Consider the following 24,749-nt stretch of genomic DNA (forward strand, 5'->3'; position numbering starts at 1 on the left):
TGACATACAGTCATTAGGATAAGCAAGCACTCAGAGGTCATTCCTGAGATCAGTGTCAGTGCCACAGGACCATGATGGGATAAGCAGAAGCAGACAGGCCTAAGGAATACAGCAATTAAGTGTGTATCCAAGGGGCCATGTTAGCCAGGTGGGGTCTGGGGCCTACTTGCAGAATTTTCTTATGCTTGTGCATGAACCCAGTATTATCTAGTTTATGGCTCTTTTTAGGAGAAACCACAACTTTAGATTGTAAAAATACTGACCAACTTGTTCAATAAAATGCTGACAAAGCAATGAATTCCAGTGAATTTCAGGTTGACAATTGTTCATTGACATGAGCAGAACATTAAAGGGGGAGATTCAATGTGAATACACCTAAATGGGTAAGCTTTTTGTTTTGTTTGCTTTTTATCTGTGCCATGGAATCTTTGGGGCATAAAACCTTAAACAGGAAGCCCTGAAGGCAGTGTCTGGTCACTGATTATTCTAAGACCAGACCATCTGGCTCAGCATCTCTCCATACCCTGAGCAATCATAAAGTAGCCCTCCTACACCCTGGTTACCCTGGCGACCCAAGCACAGCCGTGCTTTTGTTCCCATGCTGCTTCCTCGGGAAATGGTGTCTATTCTTGAGGAAGAAAATCTTACCATGTGAAGGATGGTTCAAAGGTTACTCCACTATAAAACCCTGGGCAGAATTAACTACAAAAGTCCATGTACCTGTTGAGATCCTGCTCTCTGTCAGACAGTGATGACAAGGACAGTTCAACTTTCATGATGCTTACCCTCTCCTTCAACACAGCACTTGGTTCCTGAGTCATGTGTTGATTGGTTGCCGAGTGCCCTCAAAGATGAACTATAGTCCGTGAGGCTAAGACTTCTTTATTCAGGTAAATACCAATCCAAAACACAAGTCAGAGAGAGCCCACAGGTAGCAAGCTAGCGTGGCCAGAGAGAAGGGGCTTTCCACGTGAGCCCCGCTCCTTTTGAACCTCCTTCTACATCTTCTCAGACTTCCCCTCACCCTGTCCTCACCGGCGTATCTTGACACACCTGTCCGGGTTACCTGGGGCAGGGCTAGGGTGTCTCCCTACAGTCATGACCCTTCTTCATATGTTCATATTTCTGATTAGCACCGTTAATAGAGCTTGCTTAACTCTCCATAAGACCCAGAGCTCCTGGAGAAAATGCACATATCTTTCCACAAAGTGAGGCATGCCTTAACATCCTATACAATTTTTGCCTTTCTAAGTACTTGTGCATACAGTAGTCATCTGATACAAGTTTGCTAATGTGAGATGAGAGTTATGTTGTTGTAAAATGCCACCACAACTACAGAATTCTGAGTTTTCTATGAGACAGAAACTCAAAGTAGGGTAAAATTTGTAAAGATAATTTAGAAGAAAAACAACTCATCACAATTTCCTGGTGCTCAGAGCCAGGCTGCAACAATCTGCTCTCCCTAAAGGAGCGGCAAAAACACTGAAACTTTAATCAGCCTGGCTACCTGCTAATCACTCTGCAAGCCAATCTAAGCAACAGATAAAGGAGTCAGTCTTCTTCAATTAACCCTGCAGAGACATAATAACAAAGAATCCCAAAACAAACTCCTGTTATAGCTGGAGCTCTGACGATAACTGCACCTACCTATAATCAGATTGAGTATATTGTTCTCATAAAGCACCTGCAGAGATCATTTGTTCTATCATGAAAGCCAGGGCTCTATCACAGGGATTGTCCTGGTTATCATGGCTAATGGTTTCAGTTTGGGCTGAGAAAAAGAAAATAGTCATTGTCCAGATAAGAAGCAAGAGTGTGTGATTTGCTGCTGCTATCTGTGATGCTCTGAAGATGAACTCCTGGTGCTCTCTGTTCTGTGAGGGTTAGAATATCCAAAGCCCTGTGTCTACTGGTCTACCTCCCTCAGGAGACTGAAAGTTCTCCAGAGAATAGAAGATGCAGAAGAGGTGCCTTATGGTACCTTCAACCAATGCTTGCTTTTTCTGATGTGGTCTCCAGACTCTGTTCACTACCGACATATAGCATGTCATACAAGGTACAGTATAAATACTTTCTTTTAAGAGACTATCTTAAAGAGACTGAAGTGATTTCAGATATCTTCACCCATTGTAATCCTCGACATAAAATGTAGAGAATGAAAGGAAGAGAGAAGGCAGAGTGAGCAAACAATCAGAAAGCCAGGAAATGTTCCTTCCTTTCACCAGCCATCTTCTGCTCTAGAGATTGCCCTGAAAAGATGACCTAGAACTGAGCAGCCATGGTATATCCAGCCCGGATCATCAGGAGCAACAGGAAATAGAAGTCACATATTAAGTGTTTATTAAGGGTGATGAGTTACTCTTAGACATAATAATCAAGTAGAGGCAATGGATGATCATAACAAGGCATAATTCATAATAGGCATTATTCAAACATTCATTTCTTTATCTCAGTTAGCTTCTATGTATCTGTATATGTGTGGGAGTGTAAGAAGAGAATGCCAGATTTGCTGAAACTGAACTCATTTTCGGGAAGAGTGGAAAGTACTCCTAACTGCTGAACCATCTCTTCAGTCCCCAGTCATTCACTGTAAATATTTCTGAGAGCTTCTATTGTAGGGTGGTAAGGAGCCATTGATAAGCTTAGGAACACTAGTAAGATATTTCTCAGGTTCTGAAAAGCTTGTAGTCTGAGAAAGATGCAGGATGGAAATGGGGTTTCTGCTTCCGTTGGTCAGGATCTGGTGTAGTGGGTTTGACTTTATGGTCTTTAGAAGGTATCATTCACATTTTATTCTACGTCTGTGCCCTATTAAGTGTTTGAGTTAAAGAATCTGTAGACATCACCTTTTTCCTTTTCTCTGTGTTAAAAGATGCATAAAAGTTAAGTGCCTTGTTAGAAATTATATGCAATTTAGAAGGAAAGAGGAACGTAAGTCTCCAGTCCAGCTTTTCTCTTCTAGTAACATCACACTATGAATCCTTTAGAGGAATGAGGCAGTAGCTGCATTTGCACAGAAAATACAAATTGCTTCCTTTATTAGCATGTCCAAGTCTGTCATTTTCTTGCCTTTCAATCGACTTTCAGCAGTTCTGCTCCAGAACCAGCCTAGCGACCTACCACAACAAAAGGCACAACTCTTTATACATATTTTATCATTTCTTTTAAGTCACACTTTACAGGGTTTCTAAGTTTTTCTCTGGTGTCTCTGGTATCCTGATTTTAGTTAATAGCAGTGAAACAACAAGAGCAAAAAAAAGTAAAATAACAGTCCTTGATCTAGGCCTGTTTAGTGTGCCAGGGAGAAAAAAAAAAAAAGCACACCAAGGCTGGAGGCACATGAAAACATGTCAATCAGATGTAATTGCTCTCCAAGAGGAACTCTCTTCCTGCAAGTAAAAACGAGCTCATCCCTAATACAGGGCTTTGTAGTGACGACTAATCTACTAATGACCAGCTCTGTGGTTGTCCTCACACTCACTCAAAATGAACATTTGATTCAATGTGACAGAAAAGGACACCGTGACTAAGTCACAAATCTTCAACAATGATGATATAAAGGACGTGTGTGTGTGTGTGTGTGTGTGTGTGTGTGTGTGTGTGTGTGTGTGAATGTATATATGTATGTATATATGTGTGTATATGTGTATATATATACATATCTGTCCATATACACACATACATACACACACACACACACACACACACACACACACACACACACACACACACATGTGTGTGTGTGTGTGTGTGTGTGTGTGTGTGTGTGCATGGCATCTCTGAATATAAGCAGTATGGCAATTATAGCTACATTGATTTCTGAGAATTCCAATAGCATGAAGTATTTCATAGTTATTGAAATGGTACAGATAATTATCAGAACTCTGCCATATTTAAAAACTCCAGTTGTATAATAATTCTTTAAAAAAATTCAATAGCCCTGATTTGTCCTGAAGACATGTAAACCAAACCCTTGGGAATAGTATCTGAAGGCTATGTTTGGTGGATGTGTTTAAAGACAGCTTTAATATATTTTCAGTGTCATTTCCATTAGTTCCGAGTCTGCTTAAATGGAAACTTAATAATCTCTGCAAAAAACAAAGGCAAATGACAACTGCTGTCTGAAAAAAAGAAAAGAAAGAAGAAGTGAAGGGAGAAGAGAGAGGGCAGCCCATGGAGTCTGTCATCACTGCCTATATTCATTACCCCACACTTTCATTCCATATTTTTAATAACACCAGATTTAGGAAATACTCACAAGCTAGAAGGCATAAAAATTCATTCAAGTGAGGAAGCAAAATAAAAGCAGCAATAATGTCTATAATAAGCCCTACCCAAAGGTCCACTGTAATTGTGACTTGAATGACTAAAGGTTGGTATCACCCACTGAGATGCAGACATTCTCTAACATAGTGTATCAGGGACAATTTATAAATAATTTGTATAAAAAATCATTTTAAATTTAAAAATCGCTGGTTTTCAGATTTAGTAAGGCCGGGTTCATGGGAAAGTTTTATGAATGGAACAGGGATTGGGCAGAGCTACCAGGGTGCTTTCTTTTCTCCTCTCATCATGCTGTCTCAGTTTCTAGGACAAAACACAGGAGACTAAACACATGTGACCATCTGTTCATTCTGTAAGAGTTCTTTTATTGGGTACAACTAGGGCTAATCTCATTACTTACTTATTGGGGTCCGGAGCCAGTCCCACTTCCTAAGAGTGCTCACATTCATGCTAAGGGGCATGATCAAGCTCTGTGCCTTCTCTGCTTTCCTTTGCCCAGACAATAGGAGATCTCTTGGATCTGTCCTCCAGGTTACAAATACAAACTCCAGGAAGCAATGGAGCTCACTGTGTCCATGTGGACTCTTTTAGGAGCATAATTCACTACTCAGACATCCCTCAATAAAGGAATCTAACTTTGAGGATTGTCATTAGCAAATGGCCTTCAATGCTAGCTTATCTGGGAACTCTCTTGTTTATAGAGAACCATCCTTAATTTCTAATTTTGTAGGATACCTCATGCTCAGTGAAAGGTTAACTCAGGAACAGAAAATTCTGGCAATATTGTCTCAACTCAGGAAAACTCTAAAGGTCCATTCCAGGTACAGAACTCTCTGTGCTGTTAACCAAGGCTGTTACTGTGCATATATCATTGTGTGACTTCTCCTCTCTCCTCCTATTTCCCTGCCCCTCCTGCTTTAACTTGTGGATTACATGGACACCTATCACTAACTGTTCTATACACTATACCACTTTGACCTAGAGGCTACTTCCTGAAGAACTCTACATGATACAGGAAGGTCTTGACCCCTTTTCTAAACATTCTAGATTCTAGAGGGGATTATCTCCCTAGGTTGCTAGACCTAACTGTTGCAGAAGCTTCATCTGCCAATGAAGGCTTGTGCTTGAAGGTAATGAGCACATTCTAGCTATTAATAAAAATCACATTTCATTTCCCTTTTAGTTATTGCCATCATGTCATGGCCCACATGTCATTGGGGGCAGATCAGGAATGGGTGATAGAATTCAAACCTTAAAATCACACACTGTATTCCTAATAAGGTCTACTCCTAGAGTCAACTGAAAAGGTATAGGATGACTTTCCAGAAATGTCAAAGTTTCCTTGAATCATTTGAATTTTCCCTCTTGAGAGTCTTTGTATCCATGACAACTATAAGAATTAAGAATTAGAACAGTTTCCAAATTCAGAAAAGTTTTAGAGTTTAAAAACTGTAATTTAATTAAAGCAAGATTTATTGTTATTTAATAAAGAGAAATCACACAAATCTGAAAGAATATTTATGCCCATTCCCATCAAAAGATTAAAATTTGCACTAAGAACAATACTCAGGAAAATCATCAATTAACCAGCTAGAACATCCTAAGAGGATTCATATTTCAGTGCATACTAAAAAGTTCAGAATTTGTGAGCAGAGAAGAATGAGCGTAGGTTAATGTGCACTCTGTGTGAGCAGTTCTACAATCCAGCATTTATTCAGGCCTATCATCTAATTCGTGCCATTTTACAGTAAGTTTAATACCTAATTTTTTAAAGAATTGTTCTGCATTAAGCCACAAAGTTGATACTCCTTCCCTTAATGTTATAAACCTACAAAATACTAAAAATCACAAAAATTGAGAGAGAAAAACAATCATAAGTGTTCATAAAGCCACATGGATGGCAGTGAAGATATGTTACATTTTCATCTGGACATCTATTGAAGCCACCACTATTTAATTGCAATGCCTTTCTCGGGGAAGTCAGTAATTTTAGCACATTTTAAAGAGGGTGAACAGAACAAACTTAGATTCAAATTGCTTGCCCAATAAATGATCAACAAGAAAATTAAAGTATTATCATTATACAGCCCCTTACAAAACAACTCTGCTTTCCCTACCCTAAAGCTAGAAAAGAAGTTCATATCCTCAGTACAATGCTGGCCCACTCAACATCCACCAAGCATTTAAAAATATAGTTTGACAGCTGACACTTCTGTTCTATTTGGGGGAACAAGAGAAAGGTGTTCCATTTCTCCTGGCATCTCCAAGCACAGCTCTCACAGCTACCATCGACAGGGATACTTTCCAGGCCTCAGACCTCACCTACAACAGTTCTTGTTCATCCTGAACTTGAAGAGTTATGTGGGCTCTATAGTCATCATTGTATTTGACCTATTTTCCTTTCTCATACAAAAATACTAATTTAAATTGCAGTAGGAATTCACATGTCAGTATCAAAAACACTGACTTTCATTAATACTGCATTGATTCCCACTTTGCACCCACTGGTCCAAAGTCTTCATCAAGAAAATACATTCACAGCTCTTAAAATTGGCATGACCATTTATGGAGTAAATATAATTTAAGACAAAACTAGAGAAAAGTAAGTCAGCACCCCAACAAGAATGAAAGAAGGCCTTGACATGGGACTATAACGGCTGGTGGAAAAGATCCTAATGCCACTCAGGTTCAACCTAAAACCTTGAAAAATGGTTTCTGGTGTCAGGGAGTTTGCCATGAAGGACCGGGGAACAATCCTCTCCACACAACATGGCACTGTGATTGAATACTGCTCTCACAAGCCCTGGTGTCATACATGCTTGACTCTGGAGTTCACTGGTATAGACATCTTCTATAAAATCTACAACATTATTGTCATGAACCATACAGTCTATGCAACTAATTCACACTGCTGACATCAGTGGAACTGCAAAAGAAATTATAAAAAAAATTACAGAGATTATACTTTGTGCTTGCTTGTAACCAAAAGCACAATAACTACCCAATGAATGCTCTATGTCCTATTTAAGTGAATAGAGACTATTTCCTATAGCAACTGGCACATAAAATTGGAAGGGGCAACTGTTACCTCAGATATAAGACATCAGTTTAGGGACACAAATGCAGGAAAGCTCATGTGACACTCCTCAAAGAAAAGAGCAGCTTGGAAAATAGAATAAAATGAATGAAAAACTACCAAATAATCATCACAAGGATGTTCAAGGGTATGCAAGATAATACAGATAGACAATAAAAAAGAGGGAGAAAACAATTCACAATAAGAACAAGAAATTGGGGGCCTTGGCACTGAATATTATAATCAATGAAATAAAAATTATAATAGAGAGCACCTACAGCAGACTGAAGCAAGAAAATAGAATGTTCTTAAGTGTAAGGACATATACTTTGAATTAATGCAGTCATAGAAAAAAAGAAGGAAGGAAATGCCTCTAGATTTCTGGGATACAATTAAGTGAACAGATGTTCACATTATGACAAACATAAAGAGTGAGACCAAAGGGTTAATAAAACAATTTCTAGAAACAATGAATGTGACAGTGAACTAAAATATACCAAAAATATATGGGGTATTTCTAAAGCAGTACTGAAAGGGAATTTTATATCAACAAATGGAAAGAAGAGGTGAGGTAGAGAGATGGCTTAGAAATGAAGAACATTTGCTGTTCTTCCAGAGGGCCTCAGAGCAGTTCCCAGCATCCACATTAGGCAGCTCACAACTGCCTGTAACTACAGAGACAGCTATCATGACACATGTGGCACACGCTGAGAACATACATGCATAATACATACATATGTACGTACATACATACATACATACATACATGCATACATACATACATACATATGTACATACACACATAAATATATATTTAAAAGAAACATGTGAAAAACCAGCAGAAATATCTCAAATAAACAACCCAACATGAACTGGCTGGGCCCAAAAGCTTGCCTCTGTAATCCTCACACCCAGGAAGCAGAAGCAGGGAAATTGCTATGAGTTTGAGGCCAGCCTGAGCTATATCGGGGCTTCAAGCTAGCTAGGGCTGCAGATAAACCCTGACTCAAACAAACAAACAAACAATTTTAAGTCAATAAACAAATGACCTAATGATATGTTAAAGACTTAGAAAATCAGTAACAAAAATGCCCAGAATTAGTAAATGATAATAAATTTAAGAGATGTAAGTAAAACTAAAACTAAAAAAGGGGAAAGAAAAAAGAGGAAACCAGTACAAAAGATCAGTGAAACAAGGCTGTCATATTTTAAAAGGGCAAACTTTAGTTTAGACTAACCAGTAATGTAAAACTGGACATGGGGAAGGAGCTACACAGCTGATAACCACAATGAAGCAAAGCTTCATACCAAACTCCCAAGGAAATATACAGATCCTGGAAGAAGAAAGACAATTCGTGCTCATACACCTTGTATACAGATATAGCAGGAAATAAATGCACACTCTAAACAGCAATAAGGAGGAAATGAGTTTGAACTACTTCCCAAAGGTCCAGCATCTGATCATTTTGCTGCTGTTTTCCAAGAACCTCTGACAAAAGGCTAATCCCAATTCTTTGACTACTTAAAAAACTTGAATAAGAGGAATTTAGCCAAATTCTTTGCAGCCAAGCTGAAAAGAAGACTCTGCAACCAGCCCAGCTGCCTGGAAGAGGTTTAGAGCAACTGAGTCACTTGGAAAGGACACTTTCCAACCAGTTGAGCTGCCTGCAGGCTTGTGATGTGTTCTAGGATTCCAGCTTGTGTGAGTTGTCACCCGTGCTGGAGTAGGCTTTGATAATGCAGCTGTCTTTGAGTTATTTATGTGTCCATAAGTAACCACTTATACATATTCCTATAAGTAACCCCAATAAAACTTAATGGTTCACCAACTTGGACTTTGGTGGCATGTGTACTTTCATTTGTTGTGGATCCCATCTGCTATGAGTAGACATGGGTGTTGTCTCCACAGGAAATGCCTTGTCAAATAACATACCAGCACACTGAATCCAGCAAAGTGCCAAAATACAGTATACTGTGATCAAGTTGTGTTTATTCCAAGGGGGTTAGCATATATTCAAAGCAATATACATGATATAACATGTGGATGTAATGAAAGGTTATATGATCTTTAATAGACATAGAATAAACCTTTGATAAGACTGGTCCTTTCGAGCTAAAACTAAAATCTGTCAACAAATGAGGTTTTAAAAAATATACTTCAAAATACTAATGGCTATATATAAAAACATGTAGTCAGTGTCTCATTGAGCAGGAATGAATAAAACCAGTCCCTTTAATGTAAGGGAAGAGACAAACACGTCTGGTTTTATAACTCTTATTTAATGTGGTGCTGAGAGTCTTAGGAACAGTGATTAGGAAAGGGAAAGAAACAAGACCATACAGATTTGAATGGGAGAAGTTAAATGATCAGTTTATGATCTGATGAGACTTAATATAGAGAAAGACCTGAGTCCTCTGTCACAAAATGATATAGAATAAATATGCAAAAAAAAACAGCATTGTGTGTGTCATGTATTATGCACGTTCATGTGTAGGCGTGCACTACATACAGTGTGTTCATGTGTGGTGATGCTCTTCATGTCTCTGTGTGTCCATATGTGTGTTGCTATGTAGAGGCCAATGGTAAATCTCATGTGTCATTCACTCCAAAGGAACCACCCACCCATCCACTTCGATTTTCTGAGGAAAGGTCTCTTTCTTAGACCTGGGGCCTATTGATTAAGCTAAGCTGGCCAGCCAGCAAGTCCCAGCGATCTGCCTGTTCTTTGCCTCCACAGCAATGGACTGAGAATACACAACACCATGGCCAGCTACTCTTTGTATTACAGCATAGACTGAAGATGGGCAGCTCTCTAGGACTCCCTGAGACTCCAGCACCAGAATGAGACTACTGAGACATCCAGTCTTAAGGACTGAACAACTGCCTCTACACAGGTTCCAGGGATCAAATTCAGGTCATCGGGCTTGCATGGCAAGTGTGCTTACCTGCTGAACCATGCTGTTGGCTCCAAACACAAGTATTTTTGTTTCAGCAAATCCCCTTTGTCATGTTTCTTACATGAACCCAGGTGACTTCATATTACGATAAATCTTTCCGCCAAAAGCCTTAAAGATCAAATGTTTTATTCCTACAGAGCAAGCAAGCTCAAGCTCTTTGCCAAAGAAGAAAAACAGAGAGAAGTTCCATTTTTAAAATTCTTCAGTGTTGTGATTTATGGACTTAGGTGACAGCAGCATACGCCACTATTCATACCTTTCTTGTGGTCTCACAGTTGAAAACATCCAGGTACATCATGCATTGGGAACCACCAACCCCTGCTCCTGTACTAAGATGACCAAGTGTCTCCTCAGGTGTATACAAAGAATAGTCTAATCCTACTTTGTGTGGAAATAATTCACACTCATTATGCAAAATAACATCTTAAACAATGTAGAAAATAATTTAAATTATGTTGGAATTCACTTGATATCCACCATTTAATAGTAATGATCCTCAAAACTCTTGAGACATACTAAGATGGACAAATGGATAGTGTGGTTGGCAGAATAATGACAGAAGATGGCTCTGTACAGATCCCCGAGGCTGTGCATCTTCTCCTGTCAAAGAGACATTGGAGATAGCTATGATTCTGGTTATGGACCTTATTATAGGAGATGGTCCGGGCTATGCGAGCAAATCTAAGGCAATCACAGTCACCTCTGCCTTTAAATTAAAATTGAATGTTCAGATTGAAACAAAAATGAAAGTGCCTAGATTTCTTTATAGGCAGTATAGGTAAAAATGAACTCATTAAGAGTTAGGGATGTAGTTCAGTGTTAGAGAACTTGTCGAGTATGTGTGAGGCCTTGGGTTCATCACCTGGAACTGCAATAATAGTGGCAATAAGATAGTCCATCAAATACTTCAAAGTTTTATTTTACTATTTGTGTGTGTGCACACCACTATGTGTGGTGTGTCTTGACAAGTATGTCACAGCACACATATGCAGAACAGAAGACAACTTTATTAAATCGGTTCTTTACTTTCACCTATATGGAGGTTCTGTGGATCAGAACCAAGAATTCAGGCTTGCATTATCTAGCAGCAAGTTCCTTTACCTACGGAGCTATCTTGCAAGCCCTTATCCAATACTTTTAAAAGATTGTGGGGAAAAAAAGTTGAGTGTTGAAGTCAGGTTTTAAATGGTGTTTCTGATTTAGATGGAATGTATTTTGTTTTGTATAATGGAGAAACCAGAATATCCCCATTCCATTCTCTAAATTTCACTTTTTGTATTATTTATTTCACTACAGCAAAATTGGCATTTACAGTCTGTTCTGTACCTGAGTGATGTTTCCAGATATCATTTCTGTGGCTCAGTGTTCAACACTGATCTTTTTACCTCAGCTTTCTTCATGGATTAAAAAAAGACTTATCTTTCCGTTGACTGGAGTGATGTATTTCCAAAACAGACTTGAGTGGTGGTTTTTCTGGGTCCCTGTCTATGATGAATGTTTTAAACTCTAAGCTTGAAGAGTATGATGGTTTGCTATGTTATTCCTTGTCTACATTTTATTTGCTTCATGATTTTGCAGATAGCAACCAAACCATTTAGGTAGCAATGTTGCTATGAAGACACTGAGGGCAGCAAACATTATTTGTTTTATGTTTTAAGTTTTTCTTTCTGTTACAAAAAAAAAGATTCTTTACCGATGAAGTTCTCTAGAATGTGTTTAATTTTTTTACATTTTATTTATTTTGGGGGGAAGTGCATGCATGCCCGGTACAATGTGATAGATGGAAGACAACTTGCAGGAGTTGGTTCTCTCCCGGTATCTGATGGGTCTTGAGGAATTGAACTTGGGTTGTCAGGCTTGGCCACAGGTAGGGTTATGCATTGAGCCATCTTGTTGGCCCCCATAATACCTTACTGTGTGCGTAGATTTATAATAATCATTTTTTGACAACAGAGTGAAACCTGCTTAATTGAAAACCCATCTGTTACTATTTCCATTTTCTGTCCATCTCTTATACAATTTCTTTGGCTACTAGAGAGATTGTTGTCAATAGTGTTGACTCATTTTCTCTTCTTTATGACTTTCAACTGTGATGATTTCATCTCCTCGTTCACTTCTTTTCTGATAACTACAAGCTTTCTTTCTTCTCTTCTTGTTCTTTATTGCTTCTTTCTTTGAAGGCTAGCACATTTTCTTTGAACTCTTTCAAACAGAGATCAAGTGGCTACATTTCAAGGTGGAAATTGTTTGCCTTGCCCTATTTAATTGTTCCTGCCATGTATTTTTCCTTTTGCCTCTTGAGTGTGTTTCTCTCTCTGTGTGTGTCTCTCTCTCTCTCTCTGTCTCTGTCTCTCTCTGTCTCTCTGTCTCTCTCTCTCTCTCTCTCTCTCTCTCTCTCTCTCTCTCTCTCTCTCTCTCTTCTATTTTGTCATTTATGTGTGTAAACCCCAAGCAAGATCTTCCCTAGTTATTACTCTCCTGCCCTCAGTGCATCTGGCTATTTGAGAAAGAATGCTATGAGAAGGAGAGGATCAAGTCAAGGCAGCCAGGACTTTCTATAGCACAAGTGTCTTACACATTCTTGTCACAAGTATGTCACTACCTATGGGATGGCAAAGAGATGAGCAAATGAAATTGTAGCTTCCTTTGAATGCATTTTTTTAAAATAAAATAACACTTTCTACAATGCTTTAAGAACACACTAGCCATAAGAAGACTTTAGATATAGCTTGCTCACTGGACAATGAAATGTAAATGTTTGGAACCATCACTCATCATAGCATCCCAATTATTAATCGCTGTGCTACCCACCCTTGCCCTATTTGTTGACACATCATCTCACTTCGGTACGATTTCCGGCTTTCTACCTTGAGCACTCAAGACCTAGATCTGATGGAAAGTTCCTTAGGAAAAAAAAGTGATTTCAATACAGAGGTATCAACTTTCAAAGAAATGATAAGTATTGCTCCAGCTTCAAGGTTATATTCATGGGCACTGAACTCAATATCCTCTCTATCCCACGTTGTCGAAATGTGTAAGATTCAGTTATAGCTGGTACTTTGTTTGTTTTTTTTAAGTGTGCTTCTTTTCCTAGCTTTCATTTTAATTGATGAATTGGGAGGAAAGAACATAGAGAATGATTTCACTTACATCATTTTTAATGACTTATTAAATGAAAATAAATGAAACCCTATTCCATTGGTTTATGGATATGAGTCAAAGTTTGGACATAGGCAAACAATCTGGGTGCTAAAATTAGATGGTCAGCAAAAAACAGATGGGAGGGAACTGGTCTGGATGCTAGAATGATGTTCACTGGAAAACAGATGGAAGGAGAGAACTGGTCTGGATGCTAGAATGATGGTCACTGAAGAACAGATGGGAGGGAAGGAACTGGTGGTGCAGCTCATTGGAGGACTGCTTCTCTAGAATGCACAGATCCCTGGGTTCAGCTCACAGTACACCTAAAACTAAACATGTGGGTGCATGTCTGCCACCCCGGCATATGGGATATGGAGGCAGAATATACCAAATCCAAGGTTATCTGCAGCATACAGCAATCTTAGAGTGATGCTAGGCCACAAAGACCCCATCTCAAAGACACACAAAATAATGAAGAAAAACTCAGTAGTAACAGCAATTATTGGGCATAGACAATTTTAAAAAGCAACACATTTGGGTGATAATAAGCTACAATCTCAGGAATCATAGAGAAAAATAATCTTTAATAGTGATTGTAATTTAAAATATTGGTACAGTTTTCTAAATGGCACATTAGAGCTTTGTTGGTATCCTAAAGGGGCCTTGGATTCTCTGCAAGGGACACAAGGAGTCTTAGCACAGTTTTGGACCATTTCCATCAAATAAGAGTGAGAATCTACCCATCATAGATTTAAACTTGCTTATGTCACAGTCTCAGGCATTATTTCTAAAACAGATAAATTGCATCTGAATTGCTGAAGATCGATTGCAGCAAATAACCACTTTCATGATGATCACAGCAAGGGACATCTCAGCAGTCACAGTTGCACCTCAGCGACCCCACCACTCACTTCAATGCTCCACAGATGGAGTGGACTTTACCAGGCATTTGATCAAAGTCTTCTCAGTATCCCATGATGCTTAGCTTTCAGATTCTCAAGTTCTTAACCTTCTACTGGATGTACATTAAGATAAAGTGCACTCAGAATTTACCGTGATCCTCTGGCCACACACTCAAAAGATTTTCCACCAGACACATTTTTTTCACCTCTTGTACATAGTGGGATACATGGATGCTGTGTTTCCTACATCATAACTGTTTCCCTCCTGTGGTGGTTTGAATAGGAATGGCCGCCATAGACTCATGTGTTTGAATACTTGGTCATAGGGAGTGGCACTGTTGAGGTGTGGCTTTGTTGGAGTAGGTGGGGCCTTGTTGGAGGAAGTGTGTCACCATAGAGGCAGGCTTTGAGGTCTTATTTGCACAAGCTTGGCCCATTGTGGCATACAGTCTCCTGCTGCCTGTGGACCAAGATGTAGTACTCTCACTTCCTTCTCCAGCACCATGTCTGCCTACCTACTGCCATACTTCTCACCATGACAATAGTTGACTAAACCTCTGAAACTGCAAGCCAGCCTCCATTAAATGTTTTCATTTGTACCAGTTGCCATGGACATGGTACTTCTTCACAGCACTAGAAACCTGAGACACCTCCATGGTTCAGAATCTTCACCCTGCCTGGTGATGAATGCTTGGCAGAGAGAGAGAGAGAGAGAGAGAGAGAGAGAGAGAGAGAGAGAGAGAGAGAGAATTTTCTTTGCCCTTCAGCCTCAATACAAGGACAGCTGGCATCTCCTATACTGAGGAGATAGACTTCAATTTAGAGACTCCTTAATCATCTTACTTGGAGCCTTGGGGATGGTGAGATGGCTCAGCGATTAAGAGTTCTGGCTGTGATTTCAGAGGACTGGAGGTTGGTTCCCAGCATCATGTAGAGCAACTCACAACGGCCTGTAACTCTAGCTCCAAACTATCCAACACCCTCTTCTTCTTTGTATACCCACAAACATGTGTACACAGACACACATATAGCAATAAAATATCTCTTTAAGATTAGCAACTTAATGCAGAGTACCCTTAAACTTAAGCAGTGAGTTGTTATAGTTTTATTTCTATGTGTCTAAATGTAAACACTGCTTGTGGAGAAGCCCTCTTGGCACTGCTGGTGTTAGACAGAGAGCCCACACTACTCATTCACCTATAATACCATGAACTGATACCTTCATAGATTTAATCCAGTGCTTCCCCACTTCCTCTTTCTTTGATCTGCATCTTATAAGGGTACAAGGGCATATAATACAATACTTTTTATACTAAGACAAAGATCATTATTTTAAATTATTCTAAGTCTCTGCTTAAGCTCAAACCAGTACCCAGCAGTCTGAAACCCATGGCCAACATAATGGTATTTGAATTAATAAGAATCTTTGTCACTTTGTATTTATCTGCAAGGTCCTTGCAGCTCCTACATATGCAGTTTCTGGTAGGTCGGTTCATTGCAGTTCTGAAAGATGGTAATATGTGAACCATGAACCCCATACATTCCTTCTCCAATACTCACTTTTCCAGGTGAAACTCTATCACTTTTCCAAAAAAGGGAAGAGAAAGATCTGGAGTATGATTGCTGTTACCACAGACATCACTTAAAGACATTTAACTAGACATCCACTGTTGGGGACACTGCCTCTGCTCCAGTTCAATACTTTGGGGGGCTGTGTTGCTCTTGTCAGGGCCTTGGAAGCAGAGAGATGGCCTAAACCCAGGTCAGAGAGGCTATAACAGCACAAAGGCAATTATGCCACAAGAAAAATGTTGTCCACTAATCAGCTGGCAATCACTAAGAGCAGATAACCCTCTCCCCACTCTTCGGTATTAATAGTACCATCCTATAATGACTTCAGGCTCACGCAGGTGCATGAAAGGACAGAGTGGAGCACACCACTTCCAAGATTAATGAGCTCTGTCAATTTGCCCAGCGGACATCTGATTTTCCACTTTCCATAGCTACTAGTTTTATACTTGCCTCAGAGTTCTTTCCTTTTTCCTCTGAAAAAAAAAATTAGCTAGTAATTTGAACACATTCAACATGCATGCATCGACCCTAATTTTGCAATGAAGTATGAACCGAAAAGGCTCTTCATCTGAATATTAGCACAGCAAGTGGCTCATAATGGCAGGGATTCTTCAGTCATATTTTATGAGTAGTTGTCGCAATTAGTGATGTACAGGATTCAGAACTATAGAAACCCTTCATTGTGGAGTAATGAAAACCTAGCATGATCGTCTCCATTTCCTCCCCAGTCCAGAAAGTGGAAAAGCAAAAGATTGTGTGTGTGTGTGTGTGTGTGTGTGTGTGTGTGTGTGTGTGTGTGTGTGTGTGTGTGTGTGTGCTCTAATAAATAATGGAGCTGTTTTCAAGCCTCCTGCAATACAAACGGTGTGAATGAGGAGGAGACTTTTAGCCTGCTGATTCTCTGGGTAAAAGCTATTGAACTCCCCACACACCCCCACCCTGAAGGAAAATGCAGCATTGTCCCAGAAAAGCCAGTCACCCGGACCTATACATTTATGTCAGAACAGGAATTGCCTATAAATTGAAATGAGTATCAGGAAATTTGCTGTTCCTCCAAATTGATATTTTATAACCCAACTACTGTAAAATCTCATAATCTTTAAATACACGAGGTCAATGTACTAAATAGCTGCTTTATGATGCTCCTGAAGCCTCCGATTTGTTTCTCATGGGGACTGAGTCTTCATAGTTCATGGCTCTCCCTCAATTGCTCTTTCAATGAGTGTATGAATAAAAGGATAGGAACATCCGACTTCAAAACATTATTCCCGCCTTTACCTCTTTGCCTCCATTTAATGCCGTAAGCACCCATCCATGAAGCCTTTTTCCAGACTACATTTATTGGAAAGTAGATTTTGCTAATTAATTTTTGTATGAATGTCTTCTGATGTGATATTATCAATCATTTCCAGTTTAAAACAAAGATAAAGAAAACAAAGAAATAAGGAAAAAGAAAACCTGAACAACTCACATAATTATGTAATTTTCACATAAATGGATTTAAGCCTACTCTATTTCCCAGTTACGTTTATCATTGATCTATATTCATTTGTAGGGTCTGTTTAAATTATTATTTCTTACAGTGAGAAATATGTCTGACCTGGAGAAACTGTTCGTTGGAAGATATCAGTACTGGTGCTGTCTTAGGAAACTAAGTCTGTGTCTCAAAGGCCGTTAATTGCAAAGTTAGAGATATTTGAAGCTCATACCAAACACAGATTTAAAAAAAATATTGTTCTTTGATAATTCCATACAGATATATACTGAAATTTCGTCACTTTCACTCTTTCATCCTCTCTTTCTTCTTCCCAACAGCACCCCTGCCTGCTATTTTGGAGTGTGTTTGTGTGTGTGTGTGTGTGTGTGTGTGTGCGTGCGTGCGTGCGTGCGTGTGTGTGTGTGTGTGTGTGTGTGTGTGTGTGTGTGTGTGTGTGTGTGTGTCTGTGTGTGTAGAGAGAGAGACAGACAGAGACAGAGACACACAGAGAAAGACAGAGTTACTGAGCTTCATTAAGATTATTTGCATCAACATGAGCAGTGCTCACTTACTGGAATATGGACAACTTTTCAAAGGCTACAATACTTAGAAAATCACACCTGTCCCCAGCATCCATTACATACTTAAAGTCCCTCAGAGAAAGGTAGGGAGTCATGGGCCCCTCCCCTGTGCATGATGCAATGGTGATAGGCAATCCATTGTGTGGGTTTTATGCAGGTAACCACAGCTCCTTTGGGTTTATGAGTGCAATGCCCACGTGATGTCCAGAAGACATGGTTTTTGCAGCACTCACTTCTCCCCCCTCCTCCAGCTCTTACATTTGTTCTGCCCCCACTCTGAGTAATGTACCATAAGCCTTTGGTGGAAGGAATGATATAGATGTCCCATTTAGAGCTAATCACTCCACAGTCACTTATACTCTGTTCTCTGACCAGTTGAGAGTTTGTGTGTTAGGTACCCACCCATTCAAAAAAAAAAGTATGCTTGTCCAAGGCTGAGAGCAGTACTAAACTATGAAAACATACATGAGTATTTAGAAGGCAGTTTTATATCATCAGACTCAGATTATTTACCCAACAGAGATGAGAGACATCTTACTGTAGCTAGGACCCCTTATGAGTTTATGGCAACTCACCTCCATTATCAACAATCTTAGTCTCAAGTTAGATCTTCCCCCAAATACCTACTACTTTTGAATAAAGCCCTTGACAAACCTTTGTGTGGTTCCTCTCTATATAAGAGTATCCTCCCCCAAATGAAGTTTTATCCATCTGGGAGGCACAATTCTAAAAGCCTAACCTCAATGCCTAACTTCTAACTACTGCCCATGGTCCCACAAGAGCTGTCAAATTGAGAGCTGATCTGTCTTCCATCCCATCACACACTGAAGACTATGTGTATGCTCACATATATTATCATTATGTAAGTGTCTGATGTAAGGGGGAGTATGCATGTGTTGTGTGCTTATGTGGAGAACCCAGGACAAGTTTGTGGAGTTAGTTCTCTGCTTCTATCTTCATGTTGGCTCCAGAGATTGAATCCCATCCTCAGGCTTCCAAAGGTCATCTGAGACATCTCACCAATCATGCATTTTTAGATTTCATATTTAAAACATCTATTAATGCTTGATCAATTAAATTGATATTTTAAAGAACAATATTTACTGGTTATATTTTCAACTGATTCTAATAAGCATATATCATTATTATATGAAAAAAAGTTACTCACTAGAAGCTGACTACTAGTCAGACTATGCAGGGAGAGATGAAAACTTGGGGTCACTTTCAATATATTCAAGACAGTCCAGGGGGAGATGAAAATATTTAAGAACAATGACGGCAGAACAAAATGTTCCAGATTAGCAGGATAATTTCACGACTCCACCCAGTCCTGGGGCATTTTCTTTTTGTCAAGTACAATATCTCTGATGTAGGAGCTTCGTTGGCTGCAAGGGCAGCTATCTGTGCCAGCCTTTCCCTGTACAGCCTGAATTGACCTGTATACAAGGCTTAAATATGGAGTTAGGCCTGAGATCTACAACAACAGAGAGACATTTTGTCTGGATTCCATACTTCCCCAATGTAGCTCCTCCAAGGAAAGTGGTTTAGTTATCTAACTATGAAATAAATGGACAAGAGAACAAACACTTTGCCTGTTTCTCGGGCTATGAACCAACCACAGAGTTAGAAGTACCTGTTCAGAACACTCAAGTAATATAAGCAGACAAATCCTTGAAACAGGGCACATTTGAAAAAGTAGGAGAAAAACAATAGAAATAATTTAAACTGATTAAATTGTCACTTTAAACTGGGTATGGTGGTACACATCTTTCATCTTAGGAAGCAAAGGGAGGTAAGTCTCTCTGAATTCAAGGCCATCTTGCCCTACCTAGTGAGTTGCAGGACAGCCAAGGCTACACGGAGACACCTTGTCTCAAAACAAATTGTCAACTTAATAAAGGAAGATTGAATCTACAGTGGATGCTTTTATTCCCATACAAGAACACACCAGGATCTGGAGCCTCCATGTCTTGCATAGCAGTAGCATGCTGCCATGGGCACAATGGCCCTCTCCTGTCTCAGCTTCGGTGGATGCTTTGGGTGTGGACATAAATACACAGTCTTACATACTGTGAAAAAAAGGGATGAGGAAGACAGGGGGACAGGTCTGTGCCCACTGAGCCTGGCTCCCACTTAGAAATTTACTTATGGTTATGCTTTTAAACTTCTGTGTGCTTCAAACAGTTATTCTCAAATAGCAATGTAGCCCAACATATATTTTTAGTTGTGTACTTTGTCATCTGGGAAAATAGATTGGACTGGAAATACAGAAGGAGGAGGAATTGTCAACCCTCTGTCTGACACACTCACGTTAGTCATGAGTGAGAGGATCCTCCTGCTTCTGTGTCTTGTCTCTTGCCAGTCCCACACTGACAATCTGCCAACTACAACTTAGCTATAGGAGGAGACATCAGGTTACAACTCAAGGGAACTTACACATGAGAGGAAATTAAATAAATTTACCTGACTTAAATGACTAGGGAAAGTTGCCTCCAGGAGCTTAGGGACTGTCACAGAGTCTTTTTTTTTTTTCTTTCTCTAAAGTAACTTTTCTCTGGGTAGCAAAGAAAATGGCCGCCGACCACCTACATCCTAGAGGGTTAGCATCACCAGTGTAGAGAGTGGCGATGTGTGGTGCTGACATCCTAAAGCTAACAACAAAACATCCTACCTTTTAGGAGTTCTCACATCAGATAGAAAAGCTTTACTTTTCTTCAGTAAACAAAGCCATCCGAAAGTGAAGTATCACATTAAATATTTCAATAGTTATGATTCATCTCCAGTCTATGCAAGAAACAATCATTGTCAGACCTTTGATTCTAAGGTTCAAGAATATCACAGTCCAAATTGTATTCCAAAATTCACAAGTTGTTGTACATTTCCATAGAAACGTGCCAGGCTGCATCAGCTCCCAAAAACATACAAGCTTCATCTTATTCTTGACTATTTAAAATTCTCATCAGGGTGTTAAGGTTAACAGAAGGTCCTGAAGCCATCTTGCTAATAGTTTTTCTATAGTCTAGTGCTTACCACTCAATAGTGTTTTGTTTTGCTGCTGTTGTTGTTGTTGTTGTTGTTTCTGTTTTGTTTTGTTTGGTGGTTTGGTTTTGTTTTGTTGTTTCATTTTTTATTTAAATGAAAGAAACTCAGCCCTATAGAACCAGTTCTTGGATTCGGAACAAAAACTTTACAAGCAAGAAAGAAATGAGAATTATAATTTACATTTTGAAATGTGTTGCACAATCTGCCTTCATAAAGACACAATTTGATGCTCATGGCAGAATGCATGTCATAACTTCAGTAGAGGTAAACAGAGATCAGAACAGTGCACTCGATCCGCTTGGTGTGTGGTACGGCTCTGTGAGACTGAGTTATTTCAGAAGCAGCCCTGTCTTCCACCAAGATTCTCAGCACCTTTTGACAAGAAGATGCTGAATGGTTCATGCTGTCTACTATACAAGTGTTTTTAAGCTCTGTAATTACTCGAGGAAGTACCTGGAAATGAAGTTCTCTTTTTCTGTACAACACACCTAATACTGCATTGTCTAAGTTGAAACTGCATGTTTCTCTTTGTATTCAAGAGGTTGCCTGGTGCCTTGTATATTAATAGGTCTGTGTACACGTTGGGCTGACTGTAACTATTCACCTTCAGCAACAATTGAACTTGTCTAGCCATCCTCCTTTGGTACCTTCTTACATATATCGCCAGTGTGCAAGTCACTTCTACCACACAGATCTGTTTTGAGACTAATAGAATGCCACCCAACCCAAGTCACACCTTCTCTGTGAAGTCACCCCTGACAGTAACATTAGCTTGTATTCACTGGCTGCATAACCATTTGCTATGCTCAAGAGCCTTTGAATATGATTTGTTTAATTCTCCCACATCTAAAGTCCAGTGGAGTCAGTTGGATGGGTTTTGTTGTTCTTGTTGTTTCTCATTTTGTGTAACTCCTAGTTATCACATCCTGGTGATCACTTCTGTTTTTTTAATTGAAAATTAAAGGTTTATTTTAGGCATTTTCTATGGCTGCATATTTCTATAGATAGGATAGCAGCTTTTCCACCACCCAGCCCTCTGACACAGCACCCATGCAGCTGTTTTGTGGCAGATTGCAGATATAAAAGGTTGCACAGTGTGTTGAACTAAGGCTGACTCTGTTGAAGGACAGAGTAGGTTGTTAAAAACCAAGTAAATAGGAGCTTACTGAGACACATGAACCTTGAACATCATCATAATCTAAGCACTCTATAAGTGGCCTATCGTCAGGATCGGATGTTCCCTAAATAAAGTCCATTATATAAAAGAAAGAGGCAGGAACCCATTCACTGAAACTGATATTGTGCCTTTAAAAAGTGTTTGATTTGAGCATTTAAAATACTGTGCTCTGCTGCTGGTTTAATTTTTATAAATGTTCTCTTGCTTATAGATCTTCTCAATAGGTGCATCAGAGGAAAGGAAGCAGGAATGAGCTCCCCATTCAGGCGCTCGGTACACTCCTGCTTGATTGGAATGGATATTGTACATAATAGGTCCCTACAGATGTTTCCTCCAGTGGGGCGCATTGAATTTCATTTAAATGCCAAGACACAAAATCTAAAACAATGTGACTTTAACAAAAAAATCTGATGAAGAATTTGATGAGAAAATGGCAAGAATTCCTGTGGCATTTGGGTAACAATTTCAAGGCTTCGTTTTAATAGAATAAACAGGATCATATTTCATTCAAATCTGGCAATGAGATGAGCTTTGGGTATTACATTGATATAAACCAATAAAGAATTTGCAAATTTGAAGCACTAATTAACAGACACAATATTAAATGAAAAAAGTTTGCTCCGGGGGCAAATATATTTTGAAGACTTTAAACTTTTATTAAAAGACATTTTTGAATTACTTCTTTTGTAGTTTACTCTTTTGCTGAGTGGTTTTTTATATAAAATATGGGAGTATTGTGATGTTTTCAAATAAATACTTTGAGACAGCATCTGATACTCCTTTTTTACATTTTGAAACAATACATCATTGTCAAAATGTTTTGAATTATGGAGAATATATCTAAAATGAGCCCAAGTTTAACAGGATGATCAAAATAGGCTTTATTAATGGTATTCTGATGGTGTTTAAAGTCCAACAAGCTAGAAGCATTCAATTTGACCCCTCTAAATATATTCTATAACAATTAACACATCCATCTGCAAGGAAAAGCTCTTCATGCCAAGTCTTCTAAGGGCAGAACAGCCCAGAGGAGGTTAGACAGAAGGACAGAGAAGAGGTGTTCCCACTACTTGGACTGGGAGATTTCCTGTTGTCAGGGACTGATAGTTAAATTCCACCAGTCATCTTGCTGTGAAAGAATCCTCCTATACATCCATTGTTGCTTCCTTTCCTTCTGAGGTCTCTGGAGTACAAAACTGAACCTTTTTTCTCTTGGATACTAATGGAGGTGTGGACAAAGAATGGGAGTTGTGAGGAAACACATGGGATTTGACTGCCTTATAAACAGATATACTTCTTAAATAAATGATTTATTAGTATTTATTTCTGCTTGAAAATTTGTGTTATTAGTTGGAGGGGAAGGGCTTGGCTTGCTGCTCACAGTGCAATTCAGAAGGGACTTTCTCTCTACCTAACTGCAATGCTACACAGAGTCTCTTTCTTAAGACAATATCTAAGACATACGTGGCCAAAGACTCATGCTTCAGAAAATACGAATGTCAGACAGAATATTTTAAAAAATCAAATATATGAGACCAGCCTTCACATAAGATATGGTAATCCCCCTGTGTGTGTGTGTGTGTGTGTGTGTGTGTGTGCCTTTGTATTGCATGTGCACATCCTTCAGTGTGTGTATTTCTTTAAAGAGTTATTTTATCCTTACCCAAGTTATTTATTTAGCAGAAGTTGGTGGTGTGAATATTACCTGAACCAACAATTCTGCAATCTGTGCCCCATGTAACAGATTTTCACAGAGAATTAATTTGACTGTGTTATGACTGAATAATGTTTTTTCTCTCCAAGAAGAAAGGAAAGAGGTATTGAGCACAGTACAAAGAGCTTTATATGCATTTTGTTGTCATAATAAACCATGAGTGACAACCTCTATATTACAAATGACACGTATAGGGCCGAGATGTCAAATAACAGACCATGGCAGACCCAGATTGCAGAACCAACAAATAAAAGAGGTTGATTTTCAAACACAGTGGGGTTGGCTCCAGAAACTTGGCTTTTCTATCATACTAGAACACTGGTAAAATTAGTTGAAAACTGGAAGATTTCATCAAATTAGTTGAGCCATCAAAAATAAATTCAACTTGTTTTCACTTAGGATGAATTCATATCTAAGTTTTGTGTGAAAAAATGTCTGGTTTTCATGGAAGCTGTGAAAGTATTGTGTTTTGTAATAGGGAGCAGAAAACCTGTGCTGAGCCACACCCCACCCAGCATCATATCATCAGTTAGGTTATCCCCAGCCTTACTTCCCCTCACCCTCTTTAGTATTGGGCTAATTTGTCATATTTTAAATGCCCTTATTAGCAATAAGAAATGCTTTCTGAAAGAAAATATAGTGTAAATAAATTAAATTTCTTCCACTGCATTGATCAGTTGTTGGATGGAACTTAATGGATCAAACAGCATGTTGAGCACAGCATCCCTTCCTCCCCAGGCTTTGGGATAAAGCATAGCTCATTGATACAACTACACTACCCTCAACAGAAATAAACAGTACCATATGTTCTTTAATCTTTATGTG

This window comes from Cricetulus griseus (assembly GCF_003668045.3).
Source record: "Cricetulus griseus strain 17A/GY chromosome 1 unlocalized genomic scaffold, alternate assembly CriGri-PICRH-1.0 chr1_0, whole genome shotgun sequence".
NCBI classification, from domain to species: domain Eukaryota; kingdom Metazoa; phylum Chordata; class Mammalia; order Rodentia; family Cricetidae; genus Cricetulus; species Cricetulus griseus.